This window comes from Mesocricetus auratus, unplaced genomic scaffold (genome assembly GCF_017639785.1).
Source record: "Mesocricetus auratus isolate SY011 unplaced genomic scaffold, BCM_Maur_2.0 Super-Scaffold_100008, whole genome shotgun sequence".
Classification (NCBI taxonomy): domain Eukaryota; kingdom Metazoa; phylum Chordata; class Mammalia; order Rodentia; family Cricetidae; genus Mesocricetus; species Mesocricetus auratus.
Genome location: NW_024429192.1, coordinates 15,586,324 through 15,608,243, shown reverse-complemented (window position 1 = coordinate 15,608,243; position 21,920 = coordinate 15,586,324). Strand labels below are relative to the sequence as shown.

The 21,920-nt window shown below is 37.4% G+C and overlaps 1 pseudogene; it reads right to left on the bottom strand.

Moving 5' to 3' along the window:
• Nucleotides 1–18,970: 18,970 nt before the first annotated feature.
• On the bottom strand, nt 18,971–21,110 carry LOC121141838 (annotated as a pseudogene).
• Between the last annotated feature and the right edge of the window lie 810 nt (nt 21,111–21,920).

The following is a 21,920-nucleotide window of genomic DNA, read 5'->3' as shown; positions in this document are numbered from 1 at the left end:
ATATGTCAGATTTTGCTGATTCCACATGGGAAGGCTCACCCTCTCTGAGGAGTAGATGGAAGGTAGGGTTGAGAGAACAGTAGGAGGGGAGGCAGTAGGAACTGGGATTGGTATGTAAAGTGAGGAAATATTGTTTTAAAATAAAAACTGTTTAAAAAGAAATATAAAGATAGAGTGATTGTGTATTTCCATTAACTTTGTAATAGTTGGTAACATCCCTTCCTTCTTTCTGAAATGCTGTCTTTAATAGGTTTTATTCCTTTCTGTGCAAGGTAAACAGTGGTTACCCTCACTGGTTTTCATAAAGCTAAAATTTTAATTTCAGCTATGTTTTAGTTGAACTCTTGCTATCATAAAAACTTGAATCTTGCAGATTTATAGGGAGATATAGTATTTATTTTAAGCCAGAAGTTACAAAACTAAATTTATCTTGGATATGATCTATCTTAAATATTATAGCATCCTAGATGTTATCATTGTCTTCTAATTGTTCTAAGGAAATAATAGGTATAGGGCAACGAGGAGAACAAGATCAGAATAGGAATGGCCTATAGCAACTTCCTATGTACCCCACATGTTTAGAATGCCATCATATTGATGTCACCACAATTGACATCAAGTTTGGGATAAGTGTCCTTATTGAAGGCTCAGTCAAAGAGCTCAAACCATTGTAATCTTCATTGCAGTCAGAAAGTTGATAACTATTACAATTTATTCACATTTCTTAAAAGTATCAGAAGCCGGAGAATGTACATTCTTCTTTTGGAGCAACGCAATTCTTAGAAGCTGCCTTTTAATCACCCCATTCACCTTTTAATCTTTGCACTATATGATGTTTTTATATGATTTCCCTCACTCAATTTTAGGTCCTCAATTTTTTCTATTTTTTTCCGTATTTTATATCTCGCAAACTTACTCCTGAAGTCAGTGTTATCATGTTGGAACAATGAATAGATACTTATCTTTATAATATGTTTTATGATAGATTTCTGACAAATGATAAGATTCTTAGCAACCTGACTTAATAAAATGGCATTATCCTCATTCATTCATTCTCATATATAGTTCTAATATCCCCACGTCCATCTTGTTAATTTTGGAAAATTTTACTATGCTGGTAAAACTGTTTTGTAGCAGATAGTTTGGTTTCAGTATATTTGATTGACTAACATAATAGAAAATTAATGATATTGAAATTGAATAACATAACTTCAGAAATTGTAAATTTTTAAATGAAAATTTATGGTGAATAATTTTGGAATTCTGTAGACATATATATATATATATATGTTTGTGTGTGTGTGTGTTGTGTGTGTGTGTGAAAAAGTACACTTATCAATACCTTGAATTAGAAATTCACTTTTGCCTTTTTAATTAGGTCAAAGTAACACAGGAAGAAAATTTTAATAAGCAACATTGAAGTTATTGTTGTGGAACTGGTAATTAGGATGGCATTTAAAGATGCAAGGTAAAGAACTCGAGCTAAAATGGGGAAGTATGTTTATTTACAGAAAATTTATTTTCTAAGAGTTAGACAATCTCCCTAATGTTGCAACAAAGTTAAATACACTTCAAACGAATTTCAAGGGAATCAGATAAAAATAAACCTACAAAGAACAACATTGTAGAACAAATTCTGTCAGTTATCAACAGTCAGATACAGGTTCCTTCCACCAAAAAGTTTGCTTAAAGCAAGTCACATAAATGAAATTGTAGTAACAGCAGCATTTTCAGGTCTAGGTTGTTTGTTCCCATCCTGTCAGTGTTAATGAAAAATAGCTTTGAAGTAAGGTTAGTAAAGTTTGTCCTGTCTATGGGATGTGCCAGGATAAGGGTGATACAGAGATTTTGGGAGTGATCAACCAATGGCTGGTTCACCTGAGACCCACTTCATGAGCTTGAGCCCACCCCTGACAATGCCCAGGGTGCTGGACACAGAGGCTGGATGGCCAGAGACTTAGGATAGAACCAAAAAAGCCTAGAAGAAAAAATGTCCGTGTAATGATGCCTAATTATATTCTACTATACTCGTAGATTTGTTCCTAGCTCAAAAGTCATCACAAAAGCTACACCTAGAAACTGGCAGGATCAGAAGCAGAGACCTACACTTAAACATTAGGCTCAACTCAGGGAATAAGACTGAAGACAGGGAGGAAGGATTGTAGGAGCCAGATTGATCAAGGACATCACAAGAAAAACCACAGGATTAACTAACTTAGGTTCTTAGGAGCTCAAAAAGTCTGAATCAACAATCCAGGGGCCTGCAGGTAAACTAACCTAGCCTGTCTACATATATGTGACAGTTATGTTATGTACTGACTCCTAACAGTGGAAGCAGTGGCTGTTCCTAAGGCTTTGACTGTCTTAGGAGACCCTATTCCTCATATTGAGTTGCTTTACCCAGTCTTAATACAAGGTAAGGTTCTTTGTCCTACTAGAACTTGATATGTCATATTTCTGGATATCCAGGAGAGGCCTATCCTTTTCTGAATAAAAATGAGGAAAGAACAGACATGGAGGGAAAGGCGGGAGGGGCTAGGAGGAGAGGATAGATGAGAAACTGTGGTCAGGATGTAAAGTAACTATTACTACTATTGATAATAATAATAATAATAATAATAATATTGATGCTAGCACAAACACTGGTCTTTGGAAAAATAGTGATCCTGAAAGAACTGTACATCTATGTGTGTGTGTTTAATTTCTATATAATATGCATATGTATGTGTATAACATACATGCATAAATATTACACATAACATGTTATATTTTATGTGTATATGAAATATTTATACTTTAAAAATATTATTTATTATTTATATATACTATATGAACTATATGATCTCATGCCAATTTTGAATGTCAAAATTAGTTGTCTCTATAAGGACAGCAATGAAATTGGATTAAAATTATATTTAACTTCAATTTGACTAATTGTAAGCAAAACATGTCTATCACCAAATAACATTCTCAATTATCTTCTGGAAATCAGAATTTGAACACCTGGATGCTTAAAATGCATGGTCCAACCCTTAATAGTAACGAAGAAGACTCTCCCTCAAAAGTACTGGAATAAAGTGTGACTTGCTACTATTGATCAATATTGGGTCTTAATCAACACCTCCTTATGGTTTCTAACTTTTTATGTTAACGAACAAGGAATTGGGCAGAGATGTGTGGACAGAACCAAGCGATGCTGTAGAATTTGTTAAGAAAGTATTAATGTCGAAGGGAGGAAGCTGATCTGAGCAACGAAGTTTGTAGCTCAAATTGCAGTGTTCTACAACACATTTGAACTTCTCTCATGTAGTGAGGGAATTTTGACTTCTAAATAATGCAGATTTTTGGTCATTGACATAATATGTTTTTTTGAGCAAGTTCCAATTTTTAAGTATAGTTTTCCATTTAATTTGTGTTCCACATGTTTCACTACCATCTTAAATCTACAATCAATAGTGTGTCTTTTTTCAGCATTAAATTGAACCATAAGTCACTGATAGTTAAATACTCTGAATATCTTTGTTTCTCTCCCAAACAAAATTGTTTTCAAGATTCCTGTTCACAAATTGATATCTGCTTTATCTCTTACAGTACTTGTGTAGCAACCTCAAGAGGCTTTTTAGAGACCTATACACCCCTTGATGATCTCTTGTCTCACACAGATTATGGTATGTTACTCTGATCCAAAGCACAAGATTTGATATGAAAAGGAAAATTCCAGCATTCATTTCATCAGTTTTTAAGAGACAAAAAATAATGTTGAATTAAAGGGCAGAAATAAGAGCTATTCTTTTATTCAGATAAATGTTTTTTTCTGATATATTTGAGACATACTGCAATAGTGTATCTTCTCAATAATGAAGAGTGCTGGATGATCTCTAATTCTTAGAGCTGTATCATGGTCAATACCAAAAGAGTATCATAGGAAATCAGCATTTTGTACCAGAAGAAAGAAATGAACTGAGATAGTCATGCTCATATCTGACCTAAGAAATTCCATGAGAGAAGTAGTGGCAGGCTCGGGGTATGATGAAGAAAAAAAGATGAATGTAATGAAGTTTAATAGGGATATTAACTGACAAAAATCATTCAAATTTGTAGAGAAAATAAGCCCAAGACGAATATCAAGAAAACTGAATTATCAGAAGATACTTTAAAATTAAATGAATTACATGTGCATTGATAAAAATCCATGGATTACCATCAAATTCCTATTTGACATTAAGAAATCCAATTTTTAATAGAATTCAGTTATCTGAGTTATATAGATTTTTCATTACTTTGTGAAAAACAAAAAGCATCTCCTAAAGAAAGGATTGAGGTTTGAAATTGGTCTGTACGTTTTACACTGATAGTTTCATATTCAAAACATCATATGAATGTTTTAATGACTATTGTACTTGTATTTCAGTTCTTAGGTGGGAAACTGTTTCCATAATCTGTTTATATCATATGTATTTCAAACATAATACTTAATATTTTTATAAAAATAAAAATGCAGATGAAATATGTGTCCTTTTTATAGTGTATTCACACTGGATTATTGCTCATTCGTATTCATTTACATGTGATTTTCCTGCATTTTCTGAAATGGTTATCATATCTCAATCTGACAGCTTCTCAAATTAATATTGAGTTTATTTGTTTTTATTTTTATTTTTGTGGAAGCAGGGAGAATCGATTAGTGTCTTTCCCATTTATTGGGGTTTTGAAGAAACTACAGCACACATACACAGAAATATTCAGTTACTGTATATCTATGGCTAACCATAGAGTATCTATTAAGAAATGTGTCATATATGAAATAAATTGATATTTTGTAGAGTAGATTAAGAAACATGGGATTGCATAGCATAATGACTGCAGTAATCAAAGGATGATGAGGTAAAGTGATAATTATAAATTATGAAGATTGTAATGTTCAATATTTTAAATTAAAGTATTCTTAGATGCATAGTCCAATGTGTGTCCTCTTCACCTTCTTGCCTATATATATTTTTGAGCCTAGTCCCTGAGCACAGAGTGATTGTAGCTAGTCATCTTGCCATCCTGCTTCCTGTGTCTGCATCCCCCACATTGATCTTGCAGGATTTTTTTCTTTGCTTTTTTTTACATTTATTTGTTTTATTTGTTATGTGTATGACTTTTCTACATTCATGTATGAATGTATAACTGACTGATACATAAAGAATTAAAATAGGACATCAAATCCCCCATAATTTCAGATGGTTGCAAACTATGACATGGGTAGTTTGCATTCAATTTTAGTTATTTTCAAAAATATTAGGTACTCTCATCCACTGGGCCAGTTCTAGCTCAACCTGCCTGGCATTTATGCAGTACTGGGTGACTCAGTTCTGATCATTACACCTTTGCCATGCACTCTGCTCACTGACCAGTTTCCCAGACCCATTAGGGTTCACTTTTTATCAATGGGTATTATAACCATTAACAGCAATGAGACTGATAAAAAGTAGGCACTGTTCCATTATCCATATTATTGCCCTAAGCTTTTTTATAGTAAAGAAAATTCTAGAAGGCTGGAGAGACAGATAAATGGTTAAATGTACATAATGCTCGGGAGGCCCCGGTTTCAGTCCTACCACCCACATTTCTCTCACAAACACTTATATAACTCCAGGTCCTAGGGTTCTGAATCCTGCTCCCTCCTGCTTTGGGCATACTCACTCATGTACATATACCCACACACGAATACTCACATATGCACGATTGAAAATAAAGATAATTCCAGGAAAGGAATACCATTTCTAATTCCAGGAGCCAGACAATGTCCTGAAGAGAAAACAAAAGAAATAAACTATGGAAGCGTGTGTCAATTTTGCGTGAAATTTTAATTAGTTCTTTATTTACTAAAATGCAACACATAAGCAAATGTTTACTACATGTGAAATAGTTGCCTGCCTGTGTCTTCCCTAAACTCAATAATAGGTGTGATGATCAATGTGTATACTGTCCCTGGCAAGAGACTTCTTTAGAGCCCAGATTGCACACTACCATCTATCTGCATGTCCCAAGAAGGCCTGACTGGAGTTACATGTAATAATCTACGCAAGAACCCAGTATACTGAGTGACCCAAATCTACCCCCTTCCCTGCTGTCCCTCCCACTTTGAAGCAATAGGTAGCTTAGCTTGGCCCCAACCAGACACAGCTGGGAGTCATATTTACATGTTTACTTGCTGCTCTCATTAGAACCACAGCTATCTCTACAATCACGTAGAACCCCGACTATCTGGAGGCCTGACCTACTGACTCTTCATACCTGATCTGAAACCAATGAAGCTTAAACAATGATGACACAGGATTACACTCAACATAGGCAGGATAGTGAAAGAAATCCATGCACACAGGTCACATTGCAGGCACAAAGAGTATGAAAATCAAAGAAAAGCTGCAGCTGCCCATCCACTAATAAAAATTATTAATCCTAATCTCCATTGAGAATTACTTTCTCTGCTTTTAACTTTTCGTTTTGTTAACAATTTGTATACATCTTTCTCATGTGTGTTCTACCTTCAGAAGGAAGAAAAGGGCTGGAGTTTTCAGTACCCGCAAACTTCCCAACATGGCGCTGAGAACTGAACTGGGATCCTCTGGAAGATGAGCAATCCCTCCTAACCGTTTATTGATCTACCTCTCTATAACCTAATTCGAGCTATTAATCTTCCTTTGCTCTATAAGCGTGAACAAAAATCACATCTATTTAGACAATATAGATATACTCTCAGAAATTTCAATATGAAGAAGGCCAGAAAGTGGGACAAAATACATTATGATTAAGGGCAGAAAGACAGGAGGAATTATGGACATTAGCTACCAGAAAGGCAAGATTCTACTCATCTTTGAGTCTGGTTGTAGTTTCTTGCCAAGTGAGATATAAGAATTTCAAAACTGCGGCATTTGCTTAATGTCTTCCTCTTTTTCTAATCCCAAACCTATAATTTCTTCAGAATCTCACTAAAAATCCCCTTTTACAGTAAAGGTATATGTCCCCACCTCCTTGTACAACACCAGTGATTGCTCAATTTATTTTATTATGTTGTAATTTCCTCCAAGGCACCTCTAGAAGTGTCTTATAATCTTACTTACAGAATAAAGTAGAAAAGAGAGGCATATAAGTGTTTCTTAAGAATACTTACAGCTCGTGAGAAGCCCATGTGCATTCTTGAGTACTTCTTATTCCTTCTCCGAGTGTCTTTTGCTCTCTTAAAATATACATTGAATGATATCTTTGAAACTGAGGATATGTCTCAGCAGTTAGAATACTTGTTATGATGAGAACCTGATTATTGATATAAGTAGGATACCCAGAATTCCACAGAAACTTTAGCTTCAGCTACAAAGGATCTGACACACTCTCCAGGCCCCTGCAGGTACCTGCACATACTTAAAAATATACCATACAGACACAGAAACACACATACACACACACAAATAAAAAAGCATGACTGCCAAAAATTATTTGATAACCTACAACTAAAGTGGTCAACACTCTTATTCGTTAATGTACCTCTTTCTTCCTCTAAGTGTCTGTTTCCCTTGATGTTTAACACATCTCCTTTTGCTTTGTACTTACCTGTTCTCAATGTCTTCCTTTGTATCAAAACCAAGTGTTAGGTTTTACCTGAACTATAGTTCCTAAATATTATGAAAACTTGCTAGGATGCCTAGAATAACAGTGTAGATCTGTGCTTCTGTCCCTGGTGAACACAAACATTCCAATGACTAAGAACAGTTAGTTTTCCATAAAATAGTGCATTGTAATTTTCCATAAAAAGGTCCATTCTGCCATGTTGTCACTATGGATTAAAAAGCATAGAACAGAAAACTGAAGGAAGAAAACTAGATTGGTCAAGTAGTTAAACCTTGGAAAGGATAATAGACAAGTAATACCAACAACTCTGTGAGAACTGACAATATCTTTCAGGACCTCTTTCTCTTAGCAGATTTAAAATTATTTAATTGTGGACCTCGCCCAGGTAGGCAATATATTGATTAGCCTCTGGGTTTGCTGTATGTGGCACCCACACCTGAATCTACTTAATAGATTGAACAATCTTCTTCATGTACTTCATCTCTTCCTATCTTCCCTGGCAAATATATTTTTCTGTTTCCTCATACTCATGAAGAAATGGCTGTGTTTGGTTTTCTATTTATGAATTTAATGAGATAGTTCTCTCAATACATGAACAGTGACAAAACAAAGAGCATGAATACCTAAATGCTTCAACAAGAATTTTATGCTTGCAATTTCATAGTATTTATTGTAAAAAGTTTGAGAGAACTTAACCAGGAGAATAAATACATATGCACTATGTTATATTTTCATGAAGGAATTAATAAAATATATTTTAAAGTCTATTTTCAGAACTTTATATTATGATGGAATTGATAATATGTTACTGAATCATTTACACTGAATTATGGAATGTTCCTGTCAGACTGCTGAAGAAGAAAGCCTCTGAGATAGCTATTATCCTATCAGCAAAATTTGAAAAAGTTAATGTCAATAATAATAATATACAGAGGACATGTGCTACCTGTCTTTAAGTTTATGTTAATTTACTCCTATTTACATTACATGTCATTTAAGCTATTGTCTAATTTAATAATACTGTTTGTGAGTGTGTGTTGTATATATTTGTGTATATATATGTGTGTGTGTGTGTGTGTGTTGTGTGTATGTGCAGTTATACATACATGACCCACACATATGGAAGTCAGAGAAACACTCATAGGAATAGAGTCTCTCCTAACTCCTAGAGTAATTTAAGTCTTTTGCCCGACACTCTAGTGTTCCTGTTTGCTGAACCAACTAACAAATACATTTTTAGTTCTTTTTAAAATTTGTGTTTGTATATGCATGTCTGTGTGGTGTATGCATGTATTTGCATCCATGAGTGTCGAGTTTCGCTGCTCTGTGGAAGCCAGATATTGTGGTCAAGAAGCACTCTTCGTTTTTCATCTTAAATATTTGAAACACGTTCTTTGACTTGAACTGGAGCACCTTTTTTGGCCTAGTCTGGTTGCCTGGCAAATTTATCAAGAATCTACCTGTCTCTTTCCCCTGTTGCTGGATTTACAGAGTGCACAGTGAACCTAATTTTACATAAATGACAATGGTCTGAACTTATTCTCTTCTTCTTGTTCGGGAATCAGGCACATCATTCATTGAACAATTCCCCAGCTCCATCCAAAACATATTTTGATTTTAAGGTATCACAATTCAATATAAAATCTACATGTACCCCTTTTACTGTTAAGGTGCGAAGAGGGCCTAATTAAAGAGAAAGACTTTACTAATAATATAAAACAACCATGTCCAATTAACTTATTATGTCTTATGTAATAAGTATAGTAGGGAATTGATTTAAATAAATACTATGTACCTTGGAAGTTGTATAGCTCAGTTCTGTACATATGATGAAAGAATATATAATGGTTTACTGTGTGTCAGAATGTTATTTTTTACTTAAATTAGAAAAAATCTTGCTTCACATATCAATTCCAGCTCCCTCTCCCTCCCCAGCTGCCCTGCCATCTACCAACCCTCCAAAATCCCTACCCAATATCCACTATGCTCCCCAGGGAGGGTGAGGCCCTACATGTGGGATCTCCAATCTATGGGGCCTCACATTGTAGATAAGTATTTATATGTGGCACACTAATGAACTTTGGGAACCCATTCCACATAGAGGGATGCTCTCTCATCCTGGACACATGGAGGAGGGCCTGGGTACTGCCCTGGGTGATATTTCTCTGATTTCTTTCTCAGCTCTTTTATCATCTGTATTTTTTAGGGCTACTGGTTTTTTTTAGTCTTGTATCCTGTCACTTTGCTAGAGGTGTTTATCAGCTGTAGGAGTTCCCGTATTGAGTTTTTCTGTCACTTATGAAAACTATTATATCATTTGCAAATAGGGAATATTTGACATTCTCCTTTCTAATCTGTATCCCCTTGATCTCCTTTTGTTGTCTTATTGCTGTAGCTAGAAATTCAAGTACAATATTGAAGAGCTGTGGATAGAGTGGACAGAATTGCCTTGTTCCTGATTTTAAAGGGATTGTTTTGAATTTCTCTCTACTTAGTTCGGGGTTGGTTGTTGGTTTTTTGGAGATATTGCTTTTATTATGTTTAGTTATGTTCCTGTTATCCGTTATCTTTCCAGGACATTTACCATGGAGGGGTGTTGATTTTGTCAAAAGATTTTTCAGCATCTATTGTGATGGTACTGTGGTTTTTCTTTTGCAGTTTCTTATATGATAGAAGACATTGGTGGATTTTCATATGTTGAACCATCATTGTATCCCTGGGATGAAGCCTACTTGATCATGGAGGGTGTATTTATGATGTGTTCTTAGAATTGATTTGTCAGTATTTTATTAAGTATTTTTGCATCAATGTTCATGAGTGATGTTGGTCTGCAGTACTCTTTCTCAGTTGTGTCTTTGTGTGGCTTTCGTACCAAGGTAATTGTAGCCTTGCAAAATGAGTTTGGCAATGAACCTTCTGCTCCTATTGTGTCGACAACTTTGAGGAGAATTAGTATTAGCTCTCCTTTGAATTTCTGGTAGAATTCTCCACTGAAGCCATCTGGACCTGGTTTTTTGTTTGTTTGTTTGTTTAGGAGACTTTTGATGACTGCTTCTATTTCATTAGAGGTTCTAGGTCTGTTTAAATTACTTATCTGTTCTTGATTTAATTTTGGTATGTGATGTGTCTCCAGGAAATTGTCCATTTCCTTTAAATTTTCTAATTTTGTAGAGTGTAGGTTTTCAAAGTATTACCTGAAGATTCTTGGGATTTCCTCAGTGTCCATTGTTATGTTTCCCTTTTTATTCCTCATTTTGTTAATTTACATGTTCTTTCTCTCCTTTTTGGTTAGTTTGGTTACAAGTTTGTCTATCTTGTGGATTTTCTCAAAGAACAAACTCTTTGTTACATTGATTGTTTGTTTTGTTTTCTGTTTCGGCTGTATTAATTTCAGCCCTTGGTTTGATTATTTTCTCGTGTCTACTCCTCAGGAGCGAGTTTGCTTCTTTTTGTTCTAGAACTTTCAGTTGTTTCTGTAGGGATAGATTATTTGGGTATGCATTTTAAAACCTGGTTTTGCCATGGAATATCTTGTTTTCTGCATCTATAGTGATTGCAAACTTTGCTGGGTATAGGAGTCTAGGCTGGCAATCGAGGTCTCTTAGTGTTGATAGAGTATCTATCCAGAACCTTCTGGCTTGCACTGATTGAATTGTTTATTGCAATTTTTGGTTTGTCTTTTCTTCCATTTCTCATTTCCTCTCTTAGCATCTCTATCATCTTCATGAAGTTGATTTTAAGGCTATTTTCTCCTGCTTCTTCTGTGTTGTTCAAGTTTTGCTTGTGTATAGTCCCTAGTCTGGTGGTGTCATATTGGTTTTTCAGTTGTAAATGTGTTCTTGTAGTGTCGTGTTCACGTCCCTTCTACCAGTGTGTAAAGGTGGGGTCTCTTCATCTCCTGTTGGGTACGGGTTCAAGGTTCTCTTCAGGTGGTACACGCAGGTCAAATAATCTGATAGGTCTCATGGTGGATGCAGGAAGGTCTGAGGCACTCCCTCTCTTGGTGGGTGGTAGCTGGATTAGGGCAGTGAAGTCAGCAGACTGGTGGTTGCTTGGAGTGCTAGGCATGAGAAGACCTGCCTCAGTCCCCAGGCTAGGAGATCCCAGCGTGGGAAAGAGGAAGGAAGTCGGGTCCAACGTTGGGGCTGGAGCTCACCTCTGCCTGAGTGGGGGTGGCCTAGCAATCTCAGCAGGCTGGCTGGCAATTGTCCCAGAGTCCAGAATATTATTTCTAATAACTATTCCAATGGCTATGCAAATGAGGTAGGAAAGATATCTCTAGACATGGCAGTCCCTAGCTACAATAATTTATGTTTGCATGTTTTCCCATCTGCCAAGTAGTTTGAACAACTTTCAAACAAAGCAGTACTAAAAATACCCAATGATAAACAAATAAGAAGGTTGACAACTCTTATAAAATTGCATTAGTTTTATACCAAAGGTTTTTTACAGGGATAAAAATTAAAATCCTTTAAAATATAAAGTTAAGCTTTACATACTTGTTCATGTTCTTATCAAGAGAACAGTTCTCATTTGTCATTCAATATATATGAAATTGAACTACAAATATTTTCTCTGGCCTGTGATCTCTATTACATGATACTAAACAGTAGAGTACAATTTTCATTTATATAGAATATAGAGGAAAACAGTAAAGAAATCATAAATGTTCAGGTAGATAGCTTTTCAAAATGCACACTCTCCTTACAAACAGTGCTATATCAAGAAAGCAGAACATTTGCAACTTCCAGAAGTTCATCTGAGGCTTATCCCTGGTCAATATCAGTTCTCTACTGAGATGATAACCTCGATGACATAATGATTTGTTCATCACTGTGTATGGTGCAATAGGAATTTTGATGTGCATTATAATTTACTAAAATTTAGTCAAAATTCATCAAAACTAAATGCATTTTTCTCTTTATTACATATTTGGGTAATGCTTATAGGAGGGATGGTTTTCTTTGAATACAAGTCTTTAAATACATATATATTTAAGCTGATTTGTTAATGCTGGTTGCAAGTGAATCTCTGAATGATTTATATACTGAAACTTTAAAATCAGAATGTAGTCTACTTTGAAGTTAAAAGTATTACAAGATTTTAAAATTTCTATTGGCTTTTTAAATTTTGAGGCCATATATAAATACATTTTATCTTCCCTTTTCTCTTTCCAAGTGTCCCCGTACACCTGCACCATGTTCCATTCAAATCCTTGAACTCTTCTCTTCACTTAAGTAATACTGTATTTCATAGGCACATTATAACCCAAGTATATGTTACTCATTGACTATTCCCTGTCATAAGCCTTTTGTCACCATATTTACCTCCTAGTTTAATTTTTATTTTTTGCAGCACAACAAATTGCCTTTATTTCGGTATGCAAACACATTTCAACAATTAGTGGTCCTGAAAAGAATGGGGAACATGGCAACGAGCCAGGAGGCCAGGCCCACCGATCTGAAAACACAGAGTTCCTCCAGGTCCCTGCCTACCGTCTGAGGAGCAGCCACACTGAAACCTGAGTCCGCAGGGTCAGGGCCTGTGTTCCAGCTGTCAGGTTCCACGCCAAATCTTATGGGTGGCCAGGGAGTCCTTTCCAAACCACTTCAGTGTGTAAAAGCAAAGCACTTACGAGAAAGGAACCGACTCAGTACCCTGTGCGCTGAGAACTCTCCGCACGGCATTTCAGGCACAACCACCAAGGGCCCTCAGAGCTGGCAGGTTTGTCCCAATGACTGACTGCTCTGTTCACCTCGAGACCTGAGGTCCAAGTGCATCCACAGATGGTGGCAGCAGAGGCGAGGACCCGGAACCCTTTCCCAGACTGGTGGCAAGTGAACCTACAGCCAAAAGCTAAAAGAGGGAGACCAGGCTCTTCCAAATTCATCTCACTGCTGTGGCCACAGCAAGGGTAGGGTGGTGATGGGCAAGGAGGGAGTTGAGGAGAAGAGGGAGAGAAGCACCACTTGATGAAGGTAGGGAGACGGGAAGCCCTGAATTCCTCACCCAAGGCCAATTTAAGAGGGAGGGGAGAATTGCAATCTATACTTTGGCCAAGGGCAGGAGTGTGGGAGCAGAATGACTTGGATGGAACATCATTTAAGACTTACGAAGGCAGAGGTGAATCCAAAGCACCCCCAATCCCAGCCTTAGTCCCACTGCTGCTACCTGAAGCCTTCCTGTCTATTCTAAGGGTTATCACACAACTGACACAGGAGGGCAGGGTGGGCAAACACAGGCCCAGGCCATGTGTCAGAAGCATGTGAATGATTGTGTGACAAGTCTGTTCACAGTTGCATTAGCTGTGCCCGCTGCTCCCAAAGGAAACTGATTTTTTATTACTTTAATTTTAAATAGTTTGCTTCAATGTCAATCCCAGTTGCCTCTCTCTTGCCTTCTCCCGCACACCCCATCGTCCCTGCCCAGCCTCCCACCCTATCCCCACTTCCTTCCACATAGGGGATATTTAGAGTCTGTCATTTTTCTCAGGGCAGGGTCCAGGCACTCCCCTAAGAGTCCAGGCTGAGAGAGCATCCCTCTTTGTGTTATGGACACACGAAGTCCATTAGTATGCCAGGACCCCATAGGTTGCCCAGGCCTCCTCACTGAGTCTCATACTCAGGGGATCAGAATCTGTCCCATGCTGGCCTCCCAGATGTCGTTCTGGGGTCCAAGAACTCCCCCTTGCTCAAATCAGTTTTGGCAGCCACTTCTTTGCCAATTTGCTCATTGTTCCTCTCTCTCTATCATTGGGTTCCATGGGTTCAGTTCAGTGTTTAGCTGTGGGTGTTTGCCTCTGCTTCCATCAGTCACTGGATGAAGGTTTAGGATGGCATATAAAGTAGAAGTCAAGTTCATTATCAGGAATGGGCATTTAAGGTAGTCTCTCCACTATTGCTTAGCTTGCCAGTTGGTGTCATCCTTTTAGATTACTAGAGGCAACACTGGTGCCAGATCCTTCTTCAAATCTATGACTCCCTCTATTATACTATTTCTCATCCTGTTCTTCCCCTATTCTACCACCCACTCAAACTTCCTGTTCTCCCATGACCTAGTCTCTCCTTCTCTTCTTCCCAGCTCCCACCCCCCGACACACACAATTCCCTCCGTGTTCCCAATCTGTTCTGGAGATCTTGCTTCATTCCTCTTATCTGGGGTACCATGCATATCTCTCCTAGGTTCTTTTCTGTTTCCCAGACTCTCTGTCAGTGGAATTGCAGAATGGAACTATCCTGATCCATGTCTAAAATCCGTATATAAGTGATGTACCATATTTGTCTTTTTGTGACTGGGTTACCTCACTCAGGATGGTTTCTTCTAGTGCCATCCATTTGCCTGCGAATTTCAAGATAACACATTCTTTTCCTCTTAGTAGTACTCCATTGTGTAAATGTACCACATTTTCTCTATCTTCTGTTGAGGGGCATCTAGGTTGCTTCCAGGTTCTGGCTATTAACAAATAATGCTGCTATGAGCATAGTGGAACAGATGTCATTGTTGTATGAATGTGCATCTTTTGGATATATACCTAAGAGTGGAATTGCTGGGTCTTCTGGCAGGCTGATTCCCATTTCCCTGAGGAGTCTCCATACTGGTTTCCAAAGTGGGTATATTAGTTGGCACTCCCACCAGCAGTGGAGGAGTCTTCCCCTCTCTCCACATCTTATCCAACATAAATTGTCTTGGATGTTTATGATTGTAGCCACTCTGACAGGAGTAAGATGGTATCTCAGAGTTGTTTTGATTTGCATTTCCTGGATGGCTAAGGATGTTGAGCACTTTCTCAAGTGTCTCTCAGCCATTTTAGACTCCACTACTGAGAATTCTCTATTTAGTTCTGTACCCCACTTTTTAATTGGATCCTTTGGTGTTTTGGAGTCTTGCTTCTTGAGTACTTTGTAAATTTTGGAGATCAGCCCTCTGTCAGATGTGGGGTTAGTGAATATCTTTTCCCATTCTGTGGACTGCCTTTTTCTCTTGTTGACTTGTCCTTTGCCTTAAAGAAGCTTTTATGTTTCAGGAGGTCCCATTTATTTATTGTCAATCTCAGTGTCTGTGCTACTGGTGTTATGTTGAGAAAGTGGTCTCCTATTCCAACTTGTTGAAGAGTATCTCCCACTTTCTCTTCTAAGAGTTTCAGTGTGGTTGGATTTATGTTGAGGTCTTTGATCCATTTGGACTTAAGTTTTGTGCATGGAGGTAGACATGGATCTATCTGCAGTATTCCGAATGTCAATATCCAGTTATGCCAGCACAATTTATTGTATAATTTTAGCTTTTTGTCAAAAATCAAGTGTTCATGGGTGTGTGGGTTAAAATCAGGGTTTTCAATTTGATTCCATTGGTCTACCTGTCTATTTCTGTGCCAATAACAAGCTGTTTTCAGGACTATATGTCTGTAATAGAGGATGAAGTCAGGTATGGTGATGCTTCCCGAAGTTCCTTTATTGTATAGGGTTGTTTTGACTATCCTGGGTCTTTTGTTTTTCCATACAAAGTTGATTATTGTTCTTTCAAGGTGTGTAGAGAATTGTGCCGGATTTTTGATAGTGATTGCATTTAATCTGTAGATTGCTTTTGGCAAGATTGCCATTTTTATTATGTTGATCCTACCAATCCAAGAGCATGGGAGATCTCTCCATTTTTCTGGTATCCTCTTTGATTTCTTTCTTTAGAGACTCTAAGTTCTTGATATGCACATCTTTCACGTCCTTGGTAAACGTTATCACCAGATATTTGATGCTGTTTATAGCTATTGTAAAGGGTGATATTTCTCTGATTTCTTTCTCAGCCACTTTATCATCTGTATATAATAGGGCTACTGATTTTTTTTTTGAGTTTACCTTGTATCCTGCCACTTTGCTAAAGGTGTTTATCAGCTCTAGGAGTTTCTTTGTGGAATTTTTTGGGGTCACTTATGTAAACTATCATATCATCTGCAAATAGTGAAACCTGACTTCTTTTCCTATTTGTATCCCCTTGATCTCCTTTTGTTGTCTTATTGCTCTAACTAGAACTTCAAGTACAATATTGAAGAGATATGTGCAGAGTGGACAGCCTTGTCTTGTTCCTGATTTGAGAGGAATTGCATTGAGTTTCTCTCCATTTAGTTTGATGTTAGCTGTTGGTTTATTGTATATATATATATTGCTTTTATTATATGCAGGTATGTTTCTATTATCCCTGAACTCTCTAGGGTGTTGGATATTGTCAAAGGCTTTTCAGTATCTAGTGAGATGATCATGTGATTTTTTCTTTTGCAGTTTGTTCATATGTTGGATTAAATTGATAGATTTTCTAATGTTGAACCATCCGTGCATTCCTGGGATGATGCCTACTTGATCATAGTGGATGATTTTTCTGATATGTTCTTGAATCCAATTTGCTAGTATTATATTGAATATTTTTGCATTGAAGTACCTGAGGGAAATTGGTCTATAGTTCTCTTTCTTAGTTGTGTCATTTTTTGGCTTGGGTACCAGGGTAATTGTAGCTGCATAAGAAGAGTTTGGCTGTGAGCTTCCTGCTTCTATTGTTTGGAACACTTTGAGGAGTATTGGAATTAGCTATTCTTTGAATTTCTGGTAGAATTATGCACTGAAACCATCTGAGCCTGGGCTTTTTTGTTTGGGAGACTTTTCATGACTGCTTCTATTTCATTAAGGGTTATAGGTCTGTTTAGATTGTTTATCTGTTCTTGATTTAGTTTTGTCAAGTGATATCTATCCAGGAAATTGTCCATTTCCTTTAAATTTTTGAATTTTGTAGAGTATAGGTTTTCAACGTATGCCCTGATGATTCTTTGGATTTTCTCAATGTCCGTTGTTATGTCCCACTTTTCATTTCTAGTTTTGTTAATTATCATGCTCTCTGTCTTTTGGTTAGTTTGGACAAAGGTTTGTCTAACTTGTTGAGTTTCTCAAAGAAGCAACTATTTGTTTCCTTGATTCTTTGCAATGTTTTCCTGGTTTCTACTTGATTGATTTCAGTCCTCAATTTGATTATTGCCTGGCTTCTATTCCTCCTAGGTGAGTTTGCTTCTTTTTGTTCTAGAGCATTCAGTTGTGCTATTAATTCTCTAGTGTGACTCTTCTCCAGTTTCTTCATGGGGACACTTAGTGCTATGAACTTTTCTCTCAGCTTTGCTTTCAGAGTGTCCCATAAGTTTGAATATATTGTGACTTCACTCTTAGAATTCCATGAAGTCTTTAATTTCTTTTTTATTTCTTCCTTTACCCATGGATGGTGCAATTGTGCATTATTCAATTTCCATGAGTTTGTAAGGTTTTTGTGATTTGTGTTATTATTGAATTCTAATTTTAATGCATGGCGGTCTGATAAGATACAGGGGTTTATTCAATTTTTTTGTATCTGTGGAGATTTAAATTGTTTCCTATTATGTGATCAATTTTAGAGAAGGTTCCATGTGGTGCCAAAAAAAGGTATATCCCGTTTTGTTTGTGTGGAATGATCTATAGATGTCTGTTAAACTCAGTTAAACAAGTTCTTCTACTTCTTATTTTCTTTGTTAAGTTTCTTTCTGGAGGTCCTGTCTAATGGTGAAAGCAGAGTGTTGAAGTCTCCTACTACTATTGTGTGAGAATTTATGTGTGATTTGAGCTTTAGTAATGTTTCTTTCACGAATGTGGGTGGCTTTGTATTTGGGGCATAGATGTTCAAAACTGAGACTTCATCTTGATGGACTTTTCATTTGATGAATATGAAATGTCCTTCTTCATCACTTTTGATTGATTTTAATTTGAAGTCTAATTTGTTAGATATTAGGATTGCTACACCAGCTTGTTTCTTGAGTCCATTGGATTGGAAAATCTTTTGCCAACTCTTTGCTCTGAGGTAACATCTGTCTTTGACGTTGAGATGTGTTTCTTGTATGCAGCGGATGTATGGGTTCTGTCTACGTATCCATTGTGCTAGTCTGTGTCTTTTTATAGCCAAGTTGAGACCATTGACATTGAGGGATCTTAATGACCACTGATTGATGATTCTTGTTTGTGTTTGATTTAATGTTAATGTGTTAGGTTCTCCTTCCTTTTTCTTTTGGTATTAGGTAAAGTGTGATTATCTATTGCCTCTGTCTTTGTGAGTGTAGTTATTTTCCTTGGGTTAGGTTAGGAAACCGATATTAACTCACTTTCTTGATCCCAGAAGTTCAACTAGGCAGCTAGTGGTTACACTCGACAGATGTTACACAGCACAACTTAGGTATTTCAAATGGACAAGAAATTAGTTACCAGAGCAGTGTCTCAGGATGAAGTCCTAGTGGAGCTTCCTCTCTGGTACTTGGAAGTCTACAAGATGAATCTAGAAAATTCACTAGTGTGGAAAATCAGAGTTAGGTTGGATTGGGGAGGGGAGGCTGGGGCCTTGGTGACAAACTGCTATAATACTGTCCTCCTGGCGGCTCTGGTAGCTTCATGTTCTGCAGCACCACACCCCAGCATCTCCCCCTTTTATTTTGAAATTTTGTTTGAACTGTTTGCTACTCTATAGAATGTTCCATACACATTTTTTTTGGCTCTCAGGCCATGTTGTAGGCTTTTGCTATTTTTCTCATGAGCTACAGCCATACCCACTCCTTGTAAAAGGTTTTTAGAAATGACTCACAAAATTGACCTTAAATTTGTAGCAATAACCAACTCCTAACAGCAGGAAGTAGATTGGAAAGAACAAACATACACAATATTTGGGAATGTGGTCGTAGTTCTTTCCAATCTACTTCCTGCTGTTAGGGGGCATTGAAATACCAGGGGGATCATGACAAAAAAAAAACCTGTATAAGTACTTATTTTTGCTGTAAGGATGTATCATCTTAGCTGTTTTAGACGTTGAATAACTTATGCCACTGCTTCCAGGGATCTTGCTTCATCAAACCATACTAGTCTGGAAGGAACTCACAGCTTTTTATTTTCTGTGGAAACAAAAGAAGAATTTTTCCCCAAGTAACCTGTCCTTATATTTAAATTTAGAAGTCAAAGCATTTTCAAAATATGTAAGTAGGATTATTTCAGCAACATTGGTAATCAAATGTCTTTTAGTAGTTCTTGTTTCTTTCTTAGCAATTAAATAGTTGAAAGACAACACAACAGCACGCAGTATCCAGTCTCTCCATGTATTTTCCATTCCATATACTTTTACCTTTTTCTTTTCTTTCACTTAATACCAGTATCTCATTTACTAACTGTTACCAGTTTTCAATTCACCTATTTTCAATCCATCCTCCAACCAAGGATGATCTCTCAGGCAAAAGCCTTAAGATTTACTCAATCCACCCTCCAATTGAGGGCGATCTCTCAGGTTCCCCTTTCTTTCCGGACCTTGTAGGCAAAGTACTGGAGATTTAACCTGGTACCCATAACTTGGTACCCCTTTCCAATACACCCTCATAGCCTTACTTGCTGGCCAGCCTTTGAGGACAATCTCTCAGTTCCCCTTTACTTTCCTGACCTCATTGGATCAGGCGAAAGGCTGGAGATTAATTTAATACACCTTCTCTTTGAAGGTGATTTCTCAAACAAAAGCCTGAGGATTTGACCATTCAATTTTACTGTTACAAGTTGAGTTAACTGTTTTTAATTCTTTTCTTTCTCGAGTCTCTCCTTTCCCGAGTCTTCTTTCTGGCCGATCTTTCCCAGTCTTTCCAAGTCTCTCTGGATCTCAGTGGGACCTCAAATTGCAGCGCCTGTGCCACAAGCAACTCTGAGGTATCAGGAAAAGAAAGACCAGATGTCCAGCTGTTTGTACTAAGAAGTGTCTTTATTTTGCAAGTTCTAAGAGGCCTCTCTCTTATAGGAGGGAGCAGTCTTATATATAGTCTTACAACACAGTAGAAAAACCCCAGGTGGAAGAGAGTGTGTTTTCCTCCTGCTAGATATTGATGTCAGTGGGGCAATGTGGGGACAGTAAGCCAGGACTAGAAAACAGGATGCACCTGTGGCTATTAGCTGACAAACAACTCAGAGACCCTGTGAGGTCTAGGCCCCAACAGTGTTCTCTTTTGACATCATCAGGGCCTTGTTGAAGCTCTTGCAGGATGACTTTGATGCTGTGGGAATTCTGCCTGTTTGTCAGCACTGCCATTGCCCTTGGATCTATCACTCCACTTGAACTACTCACGACTCTCATATTGACTTTTGTTACAAATCTTACACTCAGGGGAGCCTCTAGGAATCTAGGCCCACATCCTATTTTAAGGCTGTGTATTCAGTTTTCATCAATTGTTCTTGGAGGCCCAATTATCATCCCTGTCCATCTCATAAGTCTCATGTCTTCATAAGTGTCATGTCTTCGTAGTCCTCTGGACTCCAGCGGTAGCCTACTCCTTCCTAGGCCTCCTTCCAGCTCTTCCAACAATCGGGAATTTACAGATACCAGCTAACTGTTCTGTCACCAACTCCTTTCTGGCCTCATTCCAGCTCTTCCAACAGTTGGAAATTTCGAGTGTCTTTTACTCCTGAGCCTGTGGTGGCTGCCATCTTCCATTGCTGGCATTCCACCCCTTTGTTTTCTATTGCCTTAGAGTTTTTATTGACACAAAGGAACATCATGGCCGTGATAACTCTTATAAATGAAAATATTTAACTGGGGTAGCTAGCTTACAGGTTTATTAGTTCAGGCCACTATCATCATAACAGGGATCATGGTGGCATGCAGGCAGACATGATGATGCTGGAGTAGTATCTGAGAGTCGTACATATCTCAGGAAACAGATAATGGTCTAAAAGGCACACTTGAGGGGAGCTTGAGCCTCCACATTGATACATGTTCTCCAACAAGACTACATCTACTTCAAGAAGGCCACACCTTGTCATAGTGCCACTCCCTATAGGAGTCACATATATTTCAAACAAATGCACACCTATACATTGTAACATGTATCTGCCTGTCTCATAGTACATTCATTCTACTATGTATCTATATAAGATCTAAGAACTAAAACAGAAAATATGCAGTATTTATGTCTTTGAGACTGACTTTAAAATTACCTCCAGTTATATACATTTCTCAATATTACAACAGGGATAAATATGACTACTATTTCTTACCACAAAACCCCACAGAATCAACTAGCAAAGGAAAAACTAGTTTCTCCAAGAGGTGGCCAACATGAAATGAATTCAAAGGCATTTTTTGGCATTTTTTTCTTATAATGCATTACTTGGACATTTTTTATCTTGCTGATTGATTGCTTGTATACCATAGTTTCTAATTTACTGTTTTTGTGTGTTTTCTGTGGTGTCTCTGAATGTGTATGTGTTTATCATGCTTTTACTTTTTCTATTATT